Source organism: Mobula birostris, chromosome 18 (genome assembly GCF_030028105.1).
Source record: "Mobula birostris isolate sMobBir1 chromosome 18, sMobBir1.hap1, whole genome shotgun sequence".
Taxonomy (NCBI): Eukaryota; Metazoa; Chordata; class Chondrichthyes; order Myliobatiformes; family Myliobatidae; genus Mobula; species Mobula birostris.
In genome coordinates this window covers 39,617,074-39,629,666 of record NC_092387.1, presented here as the reverse complement: position 1 = coordinate 39,629,666, position 12,593 = coordinate 39,617,074, and the positions used below count along the sequence as shown (strand labels likewise).

Below are 12,593 nucleotides of genomic sequence, written 5' to 3'. Positions count from 1 at the left end.
CAGAGATGCAGACACACACACACACACAAACACATATACACATGTCACTTGAGCAATATCAACAAGGAGATCCTTTCTCTTTCCACAGATGATGACTGACCTACTGAGTGTCTCCAGCATGTTCTGTATATTTCAGACGTCTAGCATTTCACTTTCTCTTTAAGTTGGGATACAGACAAGGTGAATGAGAAAAGATCCTTTCAATGCTCTCCTGTCTGCAGTCAATGACGAATAACCATTGTGAGAATGAAGAGAGAGAGGATGAAGGACTGCCCTGCTGTGCAGATTGTTAAGGTGGAGCCCACTGTCTGGAAAATTTTGAGAAAAATTAATTATTATTAAAGGAAGGAGTTATGCTGAGTTTGGATTACCCAGCTAGTTTGAAACTTGAGTTAAAAAATCAAATGCAGGTATAAAAGAGGGATTGAATTCTTTCTGAGCATCAATTTCTCCAACTTCCAGTAATTTCCCCCTCCCCCTTCCTTTTTCTTCAAGCCCCAGTCTGCCTTCCCTCTTACTTCTTCTCTTTTCCTCCCCTGTCTATTACCCTCCCTCCCCCAGTGCTTTTCCTCCTTCCCTTTCTCCCATGGTCCATCTCCTGTCATATCAGATTCCTTCGCCTCTACTCCTTCACCTTTGCCACCTATCACCTCCCAGCTACTTACTTCATCTCCCCTCCTCCACCCACCTGCCTTCACCTATCACCTTCTAGCTCGTACTCTTTCCCTTTCTGCCACCCTCTTATTCTGGCTTCTTCCCCCTACTTTTCCAGTCTTGAAGATCAGTTTCGGCACAGAATGGTGACTATTTATTCATTTCCACAGATGCTGCCTCACTAGCTGAATTCCACTAGCATTTTTTGTGTATTTCTCCGGATCTCCAGCAACTGCAGAATCTTTTGTGTTATTGTATTCTTTCTACCAGCTTCCAGGGGCTTCAATTAATTGTTCTCAATTACTGTAAGGCCAAAACAAATCTTCCTTCGTGTTGAATTTCTCTGAATACTCCATGGTGAAATTTATCTGACAAATTTTCGACTTGAACACATGCTGTTACAGTAATGCTTGTCACTTCAAATATCGTTCTGAGCTGGGTGCATAGTTTCCAAGCATCAGTTACACGTAGGGTGGGAGCTGTTACTGCCAATGCATGTGGTTTGACATGGTGCTGGGAGCTACGGTCACTTCACTCAACCAGCTCCATTCTGAGCACACACGCACCCCCCCCCCCCACCATCGAGAACATCTTCAAAAGGTGTTGCCTCAGGAGAGCAGCATCCATCATTAAGGACCCTCACAACTGGGGACTCATTAATACCATCAGGGGAGAGATACGGGAGCCTGAAGCCATACACTCAATGTTTTAATAACAGATTTTTCCCCTCCACCATCGGATTTCCGAACGGTCCATGAACCCATGAGCACCTCCTCACTATTCCTCATTTGTTTGTTTATTTTATGTTTTGTAACTCCAAAACATTAAAGGGAGGGAACGTCGACTCAGACCATGAGAGGCCTGTGTCGGGTATTTTCATGCCTTACAAGGCGCAGATTGGAAGTCTGTGTGGGGCGCCACTCCTCACACAGACTAGAGCAATGTGTAGTTAAGGGCCTTGCTCAAGGACACAAACATGCTGCCACAGCTGAGGTTCGAACCAGCAACCTTGAGATCACTAGACGAACGCCTTAACCACTTGGCCACGTCCCCAACAAAACATTAAAAGCTAATTGAAAGATAAATAAAGGAGCCACAGGATAACCTATGTCTTGTTATTTTTCATGCATAAGCAAACAATGCATTTACAATATTACTGAAATATGAAATACACTACACTCGCCCTGCTTAGCTATAAGCTCCAACTCAGTATAGAAAGCATCTTAACGATATACACAGTATATGGTATAATACAACTGCTCTACAGACATCCACAGCATAGTAAATTTTAAATTGTCCCATTCAGACCTAAAGATGTAATCGCTGTGGAGGATTTTTTACTCTTGTGGAATAAAATGCTTCCTGACAGGTGGTCACTCTGCTTGGCAGCTGAGACTTGTGGTTGTAAAACAATCGCAGGCTCTGTGGCCTTCTCCGTGGCGGTCGTAGAAGTTGACTCTGGGACTGCAGAAAGTGGTTTTGACAGCTCTGGAATTGAATCTGGATACTTTTCTTCTGGAAGTGTTGGCGTCCGGAACAGTGCATGGCAAACTTCAGTGGGCGATGTAGATCATAATGTGTGAGTACAGTGTCTGATGTCACCACGTCCTTTACCTTTTGGAAAGCCAGCTCACACTGCTTTGTCCATTGCCATTTCTTCCCGACCTGTAGCAATGAATTGAAGGGATGGAGCACTGTAGGCAGGTTTGTCCGCAACCCGGTTAAATCCTAAAAAGGACCACAACTGTGACATGTCCTTTGGCCTTGGGTATCCACCACTGCTTGAATTTTCTCAGCACACCTCTCTAATTCTTGGTGTGACCACAGTAACTGATGCTTGATTTAATGAATTCACACTTGTTGCATTGTCCTCTGAAACCATAATTTTCCAAACTTTTTAATACTGTCTTGAGATTTTGGAGATGTTCCATGTCATCCTCACTTGTAACTCCAAAACGCAAAAAAAACTAATTGGAAAAAAAACAAGGGAGTCAGGAGAAACTCCTGTTTAGTTATTTTTTTCACGCTTAATCAAAAATATATTCCTCAAATATTACTGAAATATTAAATACACAATAAGTCCTAATCTTAATAACAATAGTTGAATGTGTTGGGACCCTTGGTGCTGCAGCTGATATGTTGATGATAAATGGGCAGAGCTTTCTTCAAAGAAGCCCGATTTGCACAAGTCCCTGACAATGATTTGAAAATCATCATCACAGGCTGTTTCCAAATCACAAACAAGAGAAAATCTGCAGATGCCGGAAATCCAAGCAACACACACAAAATGCTGGAGGAACTCAGCAGGCCCGGCAGCACCTATTGTAAAAAAGTACAGTCGATGTTTCGGCTCGAAACGTGTGATAGTAGGCTGTTGCTTGTTTTCTAGTCATGGCATTCAATGCATTGAGTGCTTGTTTAATATCTGCCTTTGGCAGCATGTAAACTTGCGGTCAGGATCACAGAGAACTTTCTTGGCAAGTAGAGCAGTTTTCACATAATCAGTACCCAAAAATTATTTTGCCCACACTAATGTGAGAACCAATGCAATAACTAGGGGTGATAAGTATGTAATTCCCATCCACCCTATTGGCTCAGGTTAAATTTGTTGAAAGGGTCCTGATAAGGACATCGCCTGGGCCATTGCTGCCCTTGGCATTCTAGTGCCCAGTCCCTATCCCTTGGCATTCTACATTCAATGCCCCATCCTTTGGAATTCCAGTTTTCAAGCCTATCCTTTGACATTCCAGTGCCCTACCTTCTCCCTTTTGGCATGTGAAGATCAATGCCGTATCCCAAATTCTTTGTTATTCCAAGGTCATGGTCCCATTCCAGATATGGAAATGCCTCATGTACCTTAGGAAGGATCTGACAGGAAGATGCCAATATTTATCCAGGGAAAGCATTATAATTTCCCTGGGTGTTTCTTGCCTCACTAGTTATGCAAAGTTGCTTAAGAGGACACATCCTGTTTTCCACATTAGCATAGAACTACACTTCCAGGTTAGCATTCATTAAAATGGGTAGGGATCAAAGTTTTCTTCTTCCACCGTGTGTGTTGAGTTGCCAGTATTTGAACCACATTCATTACAAACAGGTCACACTCTGTACACCCAGGTCAATGAGCGCTTCCCATAGCTAATGAGTGTCACACTCACTGCACCCCTAGCCAATGAATGCCACACTCAATATATCCTTGGTCAATGAGTGTCACACTCAACATATCCCCGGACAATGTGTGTCACACTTAATACAATGGTTAGTTGCTTATAATAAAAATGAACATGCATCAGTGACCAGTTTGTGGTATTCCCAATTGTGCTTTCACAAATGAAGCTGTAATTTGCAACAGAAGCACCATGGGATGATTAATGTCTAGCTAAATGCTCAACTTTGTGGGTCAGTGTTCTCTCATTAAATTGACTCGTTTCCAATTTGTTCCTCTCAGCCCTGCACAGGAAGGATATGCACCATCAGTAATGGCTCATTACGGAAACAAGGACCTGAGATCACTGTGGATTAATTCACCACTGTTCTTACATGCAGAAATCCAGCAGGTGGCATGCCTCCCCAGATCGCCTCCCATTACTCTGGTGCATGAGGCAGGTCAAGGAGTCTGATATGAAGTATGTGACGGAGTTTAAATCCTACTGAATGCTAGTCCAGGGGCAAAGATGGTCGATTTTACTGAAGAAAGAAATGGTAGGTAATTCAGGGAGTGAACAAAAATTTTTAGACCTTTTACACAGAATTGTCTGTTTGAGTGTTGCAAATACCATGTAGAGTCATCGAGCCATGGAGAGAAACAGTACAGAAACAGGGCTAAATACAAAAGGTTCTGCAGATGCTGGAAATCTTGAGCAACACACACAAAATGCTATCAGAACTCAAAAAGTTAGGCAGTATCTATGGAGGGGAATAAACAGTCTATACTTCGGGCCAGGACCCTTCATCAGACCTCAAGAGCGTTTGGCTCACCAAGTCTGCAGTGACCATCAACTGCAATATTTACACTAGTATTCTCTCGACCTTGTGTATTCTGCTCTCCACATTCCCGTCAATTCTCCCCAGATTCTACCACCCTTCCGCACACTGGGGTAATATATGGTGGCCAGCCTGGATATCTTCGGAAGGTGGGAGGAAACTGGAACACCCAGAGGAAATCCCACAGTCACTGGAAGACAGTGCAAGCTCCACCTGGGGGTCAGTATTGAACTCAGGTCTGTGCCACTCTGAGGCATAGGCTATAATAGACTCATTCAGGGAGGCATCAAAAAGGCCATTCGGTCCATTGAGGCTTTACCTTCAATTAAAGAGCTACCCATTTATTAAACATGCAGGAATAAAAGCATAGACTATTTTCTAAACAGGGCAAAAATTCAAAGATCAGAGGTGCAAAGGGACTTGAGAGTCCTTGTGCAGGATTCCTTAAAGATTAACTTGCAGGTTGAGTTGGTGGTCAGGAAGGCAAATGCAATATTAGCATTCATTGTGAGAGGACTGAAATATAAAAGTAGGAATGTGATGCTGAGGCTTTATAAGGCATTGGTCAGACTGCACTTGGAGTATTGTGAACCGTTTTAAGGCTATTATCTAAGAAAAGATATGTTGGCATTGGAGAGGGTCCAGAGGAGGTTCACAAGAATGATTCCAGGAATGAAAGGGTTAATATATGAGGAGTGTTTGATGGCTCTGGGCCTGTACTTGCTGCAGCTTAGAAGAATGGTGGGGGGAGGGGGGTGGATCTCATTGAAATCTATTGATTATTGAAAGGCCTAAACAGAATAGATGTGGAGGGGATGTTTCCTATAGTGGGTGAGTCTGGAACCGGAAGTCACAGCCTCAGAAAAGAAGGTCATCCATTTTTGAACCGAGACGAGAAGGAATTTCTTTACCAAGAGGGTGGTGAATCTGTGGAATTCATTGCTATAGATGGCTGTGAAGGCCAAATCATTGAGTATATTTAACCCAGAGGTTCATAGGGTCTTTGTTAGTCAGAGCGTCAAAGGTTACAGGGTGAAGGCATGAGAATGGGGTTGAGAGGGATGATGGAATGGCAGAGCAGGCTCGATGGGCCAAGTGGCCTAATTCTGCTTCTATGTCCTGTGGAACTGAATCACGTACCACACCTAAAATGGTGAGAAACTCAGCAACCCTCATACTTCACCTGGATAAACATTGACTTCTCCAATGGCAGGTCACCCGCTCTGCTTCCTTCCTTTTGATCTACCCAGGACCCCTCATGCACAGCCTACTTTCAAACACCACCACCCCCTAATCAGCCCCCTTCACCTAGCCCCTTTTCCCTTCCCCATCTACTCCATCTGCCCATCTCCCGCTGGGTCTTTTACCCTCTCCCCTCACTGTTCCCATCTATCCACCTTCTCTCCCTTATTTGGTTTCAATCTTCACCATCCTTTCTTATCAGATTCCATAATGTGCAGCCCCTTGTTGGCTCCATGTATCACCTCCTCTGTCTCTCACTATCTGCACCCTTCCTTCCTCCATGTAATTCCACCTGCCAATCAACCTTCCTCATCTGGATCCGCTCTAGTTTGGTCCTGATGAGGGATCACGACCCAAACATTGACTGTGCATTTCCCTCCACAGGTGTTGCCTGACCCAGTGTTCCACCCAGCAGTTCGATTTTTTTTTGCTACAAAAGATTAACTTGTAGATCCCATGAGAAATAAGAATTACGCACTGATTTTGATTGTGAGGTCACGGAAGCCTTGCTGAAGTTTCACAGGGTTCTGACGCGACCACTTCTGGTATAATGTGTGCACTGTGATCTCAGTTAGGAAGGACGAGTTGCACAGGTAGCGCAGGGGCTTGTGAAATGCTATTACAGCTGGGAGTTCAATCCCGGCATCCTCTGTACATCCTCCCTGTGGAATGCGTGGGTTTTCTCGTGATGCTCCCGTTTCCTCCCACAGTCCAAAGATGTACCAGTTAGTAGGTGAATTGGTTGTTGTGAAATTGTCCCGCGATTAAGTTAGGCGGGGGTTGCTGGGCAGTGCAGCTTGGTGGGCTGAAAGGGCCCATTCTGCGCAGTATCATTAAATAAATAAAAACATATTGGCCTGGGAGGCAGCAGAATGAAGAAGCACTCTATTGATTCCTGGGGTGAGAGGTTTTAACTGTAATAGGGCCCTGAACCTTGACTGAAACGGACAAGGTAGAAGGGTTATGGACTAAATGTGGGTGAATATGAATAGTGTTGATAAATGTAGTGGTCAGCAGGGACCAGCTTCTGTGCTGAATTACTCCATGACAATATCCTCTCCTTCTTGCTACTGCAGCCACAGGGTGTTCTATCTTCAGCTGGACTGCAAGAGGGATGGTATGTGTCTTTAGATCTGAAATGTAGGTTCAAATCCGACCTCAACTGCTGAATTTGGTCGTTGTCAGAAAAACTCAGCAGATTCCCTGACCTCCTTTAGGAAAGGAACGTGGTTGCTGCCCCACCAGCACTGCTGTCCGTGATCCGGAACCCACAGCAATGTGGCTAACTTCCTATTGAAGTGACCTGGAAAACTTGTACAAATCCACAATATTTTTTTAAAGATCACATCGGGAATAGTAACTGAACTGAAGAAAGAAGAACTGGATACTTGGTTTTCCTCCCACATGCCAAAGATGTTTGGGGCAGTAGGCTAACTGACCACTGTAAATTATCACTCGTGTGTAGGTGAGAGACAGAAGTGAAGGAGAATTGAGGAAAATGAAAGGAGAATTAAAAAGCAGGAATAAACTAAGATCAGTGTAAATGGGTGGTTGATGACACACATTTGATGGGCTGAAGGGCCTGTTTCTTGTTTAGCTCTCTATGGTCCCATTACAGCTTTTCATAAAGACAGATCAGGGCAATCAGTGTTTGGTCTTCTCAGCCACGCTCACACTGAGAGTATGAACTGAAAACTATGACACTCTTCTCCCACTGTGAATCTTCTCCCCTACTGTTTTAGCTGGAATTTATTTACTTTGAGCTTCAAACCATAGTTCAAACACTGGGTTTCACGTACCGTATGACTCAACCAAGAAGTGGTCTTCTCCCCAGTCTCTAAGTCCTCTGTCCCTCCCTGCCACCGCCCTGTCATTGAACATCACCTTTTGAATGCAAGTAAGACCCCAACATTACACCTCAGAGGATGACTACAGTTTGGAATTTCTCCCTCGTGGCTGGCCTACAGCTTTCGTTCAACCAACACCACATGGAACAGATGCTGTATCATCCTCATCACTGCAGCAACATATTAATAGATGAATATAATTTTTTGCAATTTGATGCCAGACCGCTTCAAAGTGTAGCTAACCACATTACTGCAGTCTGAAGTCACATCTAGTTATCCGGGCTAATGATTGTGGCTTTCCTTCCTTCAGGAAATCAATTAGGTTTTATAATCATTACCAAAACTAGCCCTTTATTTCAGATATATTTAACTAACTAAACTGTGAAAGCTGGGTTTCGAACTTATGACTCCAGATCACTGGCACTATGACAAATGTTATTCCAACATTTTCTCTTACAGCTCAGAGGAAGAGCATTCCATCTGCAGAGTCACAGAGCAATACAGACCTTCACCCCAACTCTTCAATGCCAACCAAGATGCCCAGCTAAGCTGACCCCATTCACATTTTGCCCATGTCCCACAAAAACTTTCCTATCCATCTACCAAACTTTCCAATGCATGTATAAAGACATTGCTGTTTGGGGGAGCTTCCAGGACACATATTGGTTGTCATATTTCCTACCCATCAAGAATGACAAGCCTTCAATGATTTTGAAGGGTTTGGAATGAACTGGAGTCATGAGAGCTACTTTATAAATCCCCTCTCCCCCACCCACCCAACTTTCCTCTCACATGATTTCACCTATCACCTGCCAGCTTGTACTCCTTCCTCTCCCCCTACCTTCTCATTCTGACCTCTTCCCCCTTTCTTCCCTGTTCTGATGAAAGGTCTCAGCTCAAATCCTCGACTGTTCATTCCTCTCCATAGATGCTGCCTGACCTGCTGAGTTCCTCCAGCATTATGTATGTGTTGCTCCAGACTCCCAGCATCTGCGGAATCTTTTGCATTTATAAATCTGGTTTTCCCTTTCTTTGATTGGTCTGAACTCAGCTCCTTCACCAGAGTCTCCCTAATGCCCCAGCACGAGAGGCTGAAATGCAAGCAAATGAAAATAGCAGGGCACAAGGAGGGAGAGTTGTTCTGTGCTCCCACAGACCTCCTCCTCAGATGGGCTGTACCAAACCCATTTTGTTGCCAGGCAAGCTCACCCCAGCCTGCATGGCAGACTGCAACCTGACTGCTGGCAAGTTCACAGCTCTCACCTTAAATGTGCTCAGGACAAGTATTGAAAGAGAAGGGATCTTGAGTTAGTGTGAGGTCTTGGGCTAGAGTCGAATATTTATCACAGCTGGGGGCAGAAGTGATAATGTTGCCTAGTGACATCTCACTCAGCTTTCTCCTGCACTCGGTGGCCCGACTAAGGTTGGCTAATGATCTAGAACAGGGTCCTCATTTAGCGCAGAGCTGGTGTAAATTCCCTCTTTGTGACTCATTGACGCCATAAATATTGACTCGTTGACACTGTAAATATTTCATCCAGACCAACAGGGACTGATCCAACCTGATTCTTGCGCTCACCAGTTAGTGCAAAGACAAGAGTTGCACTGAGAAAATATATTCATTTTTAATTTTCTTTAAACAATTACGAAAGCTTCAGAGAGTGAGACATTTTAATTAGTTACATGGCATTAATGAAATTAAATGGTGAAGCTAATTGCTACTCTCCTCAGAATCTGCTAACAAGACTTGCTAATAAACTCTACCTACCAGTCTTAGAGGTATTCGCTGCCTCTGAAATTGAATAGACTCTCTGGATATTGTGCGAACAACATCTGGGAAAGTGGAGGGTTGACTCTTGTTTTGCTGAGGTAGCAATGGAATTACAAGTTCCCACAACTTGGAAAGGCTATCCAAAAAAAAACGAATCGAGATAGATTTCCTCATCCTGCCTGGCATTTGGCTGCACCTGTTGTGCTGATCTTTGTGCACGCTTTGTGTGAGTGTACCAGAGACCCACGTGACACACTCCGCAGCTGAGTAGCTGGCACAGCTCACTTCTCACATCCACCGTGCAACATACCATCCAGAGGCCGTGTTAAACTGGATCTCAATGTGCCTCCAGCCTTTGAGAATTTGTCCTCATGTAGCAACCTTAGCCAGTGAAGCATATTTGCAATAGTAGTCAACAAACAAGTTGCAATTTTTATAGCAAATTATGTATTTAGCAAAAACATTGACCAGAACATTAACTCTTTTGGGTCATTAGTGCATTAGGGGAAGCATATGGTGCTACATCTATAAGGACCCAATTATACCATGTCTGTGACTTTTGATAGACTATTGGTTTAAACACTGCCATTAGTTCAGAGTTTCCTTTAATGAAGGTACTCTGTGCATAAGTCTTCCCTCTTTTATTTGTCTTTGTAAATAACTTTACAGACACGGTTAGCGTAACGCTATTACAGCTCATGTTGTCGGAGTTCGGAGTTCAATTCCAATGCTACCTGAAAGGAGTATGTACATCCCTTCCCATGGAAACATTTCCTCTGGGTGCCATGGTTTTCTCCCACAGTCCATAAACATACTGGTTAGTGGGTTAATTGGTCATTGTAAATTGTCTTGTGATTAGGCCGGGGTTAAATAGGGGGTTGCTGGGTGGGGCAGCTCATTGGACTGGAAGGGCTTGTCCCGCGCTGTATCTCTGAGTAAATAAATTACTCAGAGCTACTAGCAGCAGGGTGGAAGATTAATGTCCCATTCAAACTTCAGAAAGTATCAGAATCAGAATTAAACTTATTACTGAGTCACAAGGAACTGCAGATGATGCAATCTGGAGCAACACTCAGAATGCCAGAGGAACTCAAGGGGTTAGGCCACAACTATGGAAGGAAATGGAGAGTCAACATTTCAGGTCAAGATTCTTCATCGATGGCGATTGTTCATTTCTATCCATAGATACCTCCTGACTTTCTGAGTTCTTCCGGCATTTCGTGTGTTGCATCAGATTGATTATCACTGATTATATGACGTGAAATTTGTTATTTTGTGGGAGCAGTACAGTGCAAAGACATCAGACTGCATTGTGCTGCACTGGAGATCCTCAATTAAAGTGCCAGGTCATGGGCCCACAATCCTCTGATTCTTTGGTGCAAGTTCACTGCTCAGAACTAGAGAACGGAAAAGAGGAAAACAAAAACAGTGGCAAACCTTCAGCAGTTGTTAGAGTTACCAAATTGTCCGCTCTGGCTTTGGCTCCTGTAACAGAAAAGTTTCATTTTAATCTCTCTCTAACTGGATTGTAATGAATGGTTCTGAATGAAAAGTCAAATATCCTAGGCTTCTCACTTAATAAGAAAGCTGTTCTTGCCTGAAAAATAATACACCTTTTACTGGGTTATAATCCCTCTGCCTGCGTACGGCAGGATTATTAAGCAAGGGTGAAACATTCAGAGAGGCTGGAGCAAGTATCAGTGGCACCAGATTGAGTAGCTTAGAAATACATAGCACTTTCTGCAAGTCTTCTCCTTCTATTTGTCTACACTCTTAAACTGCTTACCAGGCTTAAAAAAATACAGCATAAAGTGAAAAACTATTTAGTAGCCAATCGCAGACCTTTAATATGTAAAAAGAGCCACATAACTCACTTGTGCCTGCGGTGTTTCTGAGTTATGAGTCTTTTGCCCCGATGAAAGATCACCTGTATTTCACTGCTCCCCGGGGAAATCTCCTGTACAACCTTCCAACCAGGCTTAGTAACGAAAGTTCCTGAGGTTCACTTCAGTAAATACAGGCATTGTGTGTCCGCTGTTTGCTGCTACTGCACATAATATGGACGGATAGATCTATGTGGCGTGCTCTTCAGTGGTATCAGCTCTGAATAACCTATACAGCCTGGAGACAAAAGTTGCTTCATATGCATCTTTTTTTGAGGTCAATTTTGACTGTAAAACTGCCCATAACACCATTCACGTACACTCTGCTTACCGGCACTGTCTTCTCTGCATTTATTTGCATTGTTTTCAAATGCTTCAAGTTTCAAAAGGTTCAGAGAATGTATACAATCTGAAATACTTAGTCTTCACAGATATCCACCAAAAACAGAACCCCAAAAGAATGAATGACAGAAAAACACTAGAACCCCAAAGCCCCCTCTCCCTCCTTCTCCACGCAAGCAGCAGCGAGCACCAACCTCCCCCTCCCCCCCACCCACGACAGCAAAAAGCCTCAGCGCACATCACCCACCAAGCAATAGGGAAACACCCAAAGAGAGACCATGATCTGCTATTATCTACCCGACTGTTTGACATGCCACGGGCTCTCTCTCACTAACGAGGGACAGAGAGATAGCACCCATTTCTGTTACAATATTACAGTCTGCCGCGTCGCTTTTCATCCCGAGATTCTCCGACTCGAGAACTAACAGCGAACTCTCCCTACCTACGAGAGAAAGAGAGCGATCGCTCTCTCCTTACTTGTACTGTACTCCTTGCAGTTACTTGTAAATTCATTTGCACTGGACTCGCAACATTCACGTCCGCTGCATTCACTTTCCCCTCTGCAATGAAAGGTTTCAGTTACGTCTTACTCACTGCATTCACTTACATTCCACTCTCTTCCTCCCTTGCACTGTATTCATTGCATTTGCTTTCTCCTTTGTACTGACAACGTACACTTTATTATTTTTATATGCATTTGGACACAGCACAGGATAGGCCCTTTCGACGCTTCGAGGCACGCTGTCCAGCCATTCCCCCCCGATTTAATCCTAGCCTAATCACAGGACTATTTACAACGACCAATTAACCTACCAACCGGTACGTCCTTGGACTGTGGTAGGAAACCAGAGGAAACCCACGCGGTTACGG

General features: G+C 43.9%; 1 long non-coding RNA gene across 1 annotated transcript; it reads right to left on the bottom strand.

The window, feature by feature from the left end:
• Nucleotides 1-1,710: 1,710 nt before the first annotated feature.
• Nucleotides 1,711-11,609, bottom strand: LOC140211840 (uncharacterized). Its single transcript, XR_011889601.1, has 3 exons — nucleotides 11,373-11,609; nucleotides 10,936-10,983; nucleotides 1,711-2,621 (listed from the first exon to the last, which is right to left on the bottom strand). It is a non-coding gene; the product is annotated as an uncharacterized lncRNA (long non-coding RNA).
• Between the last annotated feature and the right edge of the window lie 984 nt (nucleotides 11,610-12,593).